This window comes from Schistocerca americana, chromosome 8 (genome assembly GCF_021461395.2).
Source record: "Schistocerca americana isolate TAMUIC-IGC-003095 chromosome 8, iqSchAmer2.1, whole genome shotgun sequence".
NCBI lineage: Eukaryota > Metazoa > Arthropoda > Insecta > Orthoptera > Acrididae > Schistocerca > Schistocerca americana.
The window spans coordinates 51,383,733-51,389,125 of NC_060126.1; the positions used below are offsets into that span (position 1 = coordinate 51,383,733).

Below are 5,393 nucleotides of genomic sequence, written 5' to 3' on the forward strand. Positions count from 1 at the left end.
GCATACGATACCAGCAGCCCAACTCGCTAGAGTCAATGCACGACGAAATAAAAAATAAAAACCTGCGGTATCACAAAGGACACAGGAGGATATAAACACAGGTCGTAGTTTAACGTTACTCTCAAAAATCACGAAGAGTTCTTGACCGGTTTACTTCAAATTTTTACACGATACACTGTTAAAAATTCAGACGGACATATGCTTTATATATTTAAAAAAAACAATATGCAGTTTTTCTGTTTAAACCGACTGCGAGATAGAAAATGCTGTACTGTGTTGTGAAAATCTGTAGGTTCGTTAACTTCGTCAGTTATAGCTGCGATAGCAGAGCATTTAAAGCATTAGACAAATGGTTTCTCACAGTAGGAAGACATTATTTACGACTTATTGCCTCACGATTAGAAAACTGCTACAGAATCTGAATAGTCCGAAACGTTGCAATCCTACCTGTATACTGTAATTGAAGATACTATCCTTATTGATCCAGGAAGTGCAGACGTCTCTCTCATACCCCGTATACTACTGATACCAATCAGTTTTCCCATTAATTTTGAGCGACCTCAACTCCGAATCGAAGTTCCGTTTGCAATAACGGTCGAGGGTCGAAGAGGAGATCGACAGAGGGTGGATGTGGGGGTGGGGGGACAGGAAACAGTGAGATAGAGGGGGGGGGGAGGAGGAGATGGACAGAGAGAGGACGGAGGAGATGATCAACAGCGAGAGGGACGAGGGAGAGATGGATACAGAGAGGGGGAATTAGATGGACAGAGGGACTGGGCAGAAGCAGTATTCCAAGTCATATACATATTCAGCAATTGTGAAACACTATTGGGTTCGCTAGTGCAGTATACGCAAGATAAGTAAAATTTCGTTCTTTTTTATCATGCATGGTACCGCAAATATTATGGCCAACAGTGCATATTTAATGTCCGTCAACCGTCTGAAAGATAGATTTTTTTTAAGAAACCTTTCTGTATTTCAGACCAAAAGTCCCACCATCATTTTAACTGATGTGCTAAACCATGAGCTGGTGAGGTACCCGTGTCTAAGGGAGGTCACGCTGCAAATCAGTGGAAGGGTGAATGCCCCAGATATCGCTCCTGTGATTAACATTGACCATGTTTCTCATGATGACGATGCGCACGGCGCATCTGGTTTCAAACGCTCCGCTTCAAACTTTGCAATGCCACTACACACAGTGCTAGATGTTTACCAGCATTAGACGCGACATTGATGGTGACGGATGTTTTATGACCTTGTTCGTTATTATTTGACGCTGACTCCCACTACGCAATCTTCTGTTTATCACCACCATTTGAAAGGACCTTAAGTGAGGATACCAATATCATAATATCTTGAACAAACAGGAAAAACCGCCTCCTGAACTGCCACTCTTCGGTCGGTTATACCAGCTGAGAAGTACGCTTTGTATAGCCCCCTGTTTAGCCTGTGGGTCATGTTAGGAACATTCACTGTATATCATTTGCCTACGTATCCCTAAAGTTTTCAGTTGTTCCATACCAGTTTTACTAATTGGACAAAACTGATACTAAGCGAGGTGGTGCAGTGGTTAGCACACTGGACTCGCATTCGGGAGGACGACGGTTCAAACCCGCGTCAGCCCACCCTGATTTAGGTTTTCCGTGATTTTCCTAAATCGCTTCAGGCAAATGCTGGGATAGTTCATTTGCAAGGGTGTGGCCGACTTCTTTCCCCATCCGTCCCTAAGCCGATGGGCCGATGACCCCGTTGTTCGGATCGTTCCCCAAAACCAACCAACAAAACTCATGCGTAAAATGAAAGGAGTATAGGACCAGATGCCGAACCCTGGGGAGCGCCTCATGCTACCTGTCTCCATTGTGACTGTATGCAGCCGGAGACGACGCATTGCTGCCGAGACGTGAGGTATGACCGAAACCATTTCACTACAGATTAAAACTGTGTGTCGGACCGAGACTCGAACTCGGGACCTTTGCCTTTTGCGGGCAAGTGCTCTACCAACTGAGCTACCCAAGCACGACTCACGACCCGTCCTCACAGCTTTACTTCTGCCAGTGAGGACGGGGCGTGAGTCGTGCTTGGGTAGCTCAGTTAGTAGAGCACTTGCCCGCGAAAGGTAAAGGTCCCGAGTTCGAGTCTCGGTCTGGCACACAGTTTTAATCTGCCAGGAAGTTTCATATCAGCGCACACTCCGCTGATCTCATTGTGCATTTCACTACAATTCCTCTCTCCGCTAGAAAACTGTGCAATCAGAGGTGAAGTAAAAATACTAGCGAAACTGTGGCAGGCTGCAGACTGTTTAGTTAGGCGCGTCGCAAATGTTCGAACAAAATGAGCAGAATTAAATGAAGCATGTTAGCATAATGCAGACTGGAGTTGCCGCAAAGTGAAATATGGCACGAGGCGCAAGGGATGCGCAGACTCGAGGTTAAAGCAGATAAGGCGATGGTTTGTGGCAATAGGCGCTGCTGTAAACACGTCAGAGCCGTTCTTACGGCCGCTCCTGGGTGCGCCCCACATCGCGCTAGAGGCTGCGGTAGGCGGCAGAGCAGCCACACACGCACCGACACGCCGCAGTGGACGCGAAACAGCGGGCGGGAACCGTATTAAGTCAAAGAAGGTTTTGCTACGGATACGGCGGCGCAAGAAGCAAAATTAAGATTCCAGATTCTGCTATCAATCAGGCAAGTTATGGAGGGAAATTTCTTTAGTGTCCAACGCAGCATTAAGCAAATTATTACGTAGGTTAACGAGAGAATCTAAGTGCAGTCCTAAACAGCCTGGCTATCGACTTTTTATTCTACCGACTGTTTATCCTTTCACGCTAAAAATATTGGCATTTAGACAAAAACCTCTGTAGACGAATAAGCACTTCATTTCCGAAGCTAGTTGTCTGTCACACAGTGCGCTGCACTTCGTTTTTCTGTCGTATTAAAACATCTCCACTGTACTAAACTTCCCCTCAGGCTGGGCTCTTTGTGTTGCCACGTTCATGTACCGTCATATTGGCTCTTACAGGCAAGTAAAGAGGGCATATTGCGGGTTCCCTGTTAGATAGCGCGTTCAGAATAACATCAAAAAAGCTTTGCGGGTTGAGCCGTGTCACGGCTCAGCTCATTTGATGTACCCGCGAGATTATTTCACTCGTTTTCGCCGCAGCGATAGGGGGCGTGGTCGCTGAGCGCTGCTGGCGCTGGTGCGCGAGGCAACAGTTTTGGGGAGGACGGCTCGGTCGGGATATGGCGACAGGACGGAAGCGGCGGGGAGTCAACTGGTGCCTGCCGATTAAGGACTGCGATGAGTGTGGCTGTTTGCGAGCATGTGGGGAGGACTGAATGCTCGCTTGCTTAGCGTGGTTCTCCGTGACCAGTTGTTGTTTGTTGGGCCTAGCACTCGAGTGTAACAGGAAACTGCATTGGTGTGGTTCTCGTCACCTGGCCAAGGCCGAAATTTTCATATACTTTTATTATATTTAATGATCATTACTTTATTGTGTGGTTGATACTTGTAGCCAACATTTTGTGATTTGAAATACTTCAGAGAATATCATCATGTGCTAGGTGTCTACTGTGAATAATTCTTAATTTGTTTCATAGTGTATGGCACGGTATCCAGTATCATCGATCGTTTTATGAACGTTCTGTCCAAATTATTATTACATTAGACTTTGTTAAAACTGGTGCGTTTAAATTGCAAATTTCTTAATTCTACTAATATTGCTTGGAATAAACCCATCTATTTCTTGATATTGCCATATCTGTGTATTAAGTTGTGTTTCTTCTCGAGACTGACTGAATTGATTTTGGAACACGTGGGGGGAGAATTTAAATGAAAAGTGCTAGATAACACAACCGTCGTGAAATTGAAAACTTGACAATGTTTACTCATGTCACCAGTCGTTAATGTTATTTCTGTCTTGTAGCTTACTTAACTGATATAAAATAATTTAGAAATTTTGTGTATTTGTAACGAAAGGTGAACTGATGTCACATGAGAGAAAAATAAGTGACATTTGTGTAGGGTTTACGTAAGCTTCAGTGAAATCAGGAGGTAAAAATAAAAAATAAAAAAAAAACTGATAACCATTGCCACATTTGTTAAGTAGGCAATAGGGAATTTCTTGCAGTCTTGCCAAATTGGATTTTTTAAGGTTTGATTTACATGTAGTACAAATTACAAGTTCAATATTTTTCTGGTGTAATTGTTAATATTTGTACATGTTGCACTCTTTACTAACAGTACCTTTGTGTAATGTTCCGGTCTAGCGGTTCAGGCGCTCAGTCCGGAACCGCGCGACTACTACGGTCGCAGGTTCGAATCCTGCCTCGGGCATGGATGTGTGTGGTGTCCTTAGGTTAGTTAGGTTTAAGTAGTTCTAAGTTCTAGGGGACTGATGACCACAGATGTTAAGTCCCATAGTGCTCAGAGCCATTTTTTTTGTAATGTTTCAGAGTGTGGCTGCAAGTTCTTCTAGAGAATGTTTAAAAAAATTTTATTGCTAAAATTTCCTTTTAAACTGTTAATTGTATTAACTTGGATGTGTAACCGATTATTGTTAAATAATAAATTTGTGTCAACAAGGCTTGGACCAAATAAATGTGCCTACACCTTCCCCATCCTGGCTCTGTACATCACACAACTGTCAAGAGGTGCTGTACCTAGCTTCAAGATACCGTACAGAATTCATGGGAGAACTTCGTCTATTATACATAACAGTAGAACACAATGTAAGCTCTCTGTTAGGGACAGAAGGGCATGAAGGGTTCTGTTGGGGCCATACCACTGACAGCAAAGTTTCTTGCGACGTCAGTCTTGTATAAAACATTCTCGGAGTCTTTTCCGCGTCAGGTCTGGGGAAAACCTCGAGATTTCGCCGGAAGCTTCCGGCGAAATCCTCCATTGTCTTCGTCAGGAGTAACTGACAATCACATTCACCTGACAAGGAAGGAGGAGGATTCTTCGAAAGCTCGAGCTTTTACTCATATTAGGCGAGAGAAAGAGTGTTTTATACAAGATATGTAACGAATGTGAGTACAGATCACAATAAGCGTCTAGTGTAAACTGTTTTAACGAAGTAAGAAAGTAAGGGAGATTAAATGCTAGCATCCCGTCGAAAACGTTATCACTACAGGCTGAGCACTGAAGAAACAAGTCCGCCACGTCCTTTTGCTGTGTCTCCCAGGAGGTATCAGACACCGCCTACATATAAGAGCCTCAAGCTTCCTACGGTTCAGGCCCAATGTACTCGTACTGAAGGTTAGAGTGCAGAGAGGGCGCACACGACAATGACTGTGTTACACGTCTGCCTGATCCCAAGTGGACATCCAGTCCACCAAATGTGGAGATAATCAGGCACATGGCTCCACTCAACAGGTTGATAGTTGTCAGACATC

General features: G+C 44.3%; 1 non-coding gene across 1 annotated transcript; it reads right to left on the reverse strand.

Moving 5' to 3' along the window:
* Window positions 1–1,941: 1,941 nt before the first annotated feature.
* Window positions 1,942–2,016, reverse strand: Trnal-caa. Its single transcript has one exon. It is a non-coding gene; the product is annotated as a tRNA-Leu (tRNA).
* Between the last annotated feature and the right edge of the window lie 3,377 nt (window positions 2,017–5,393).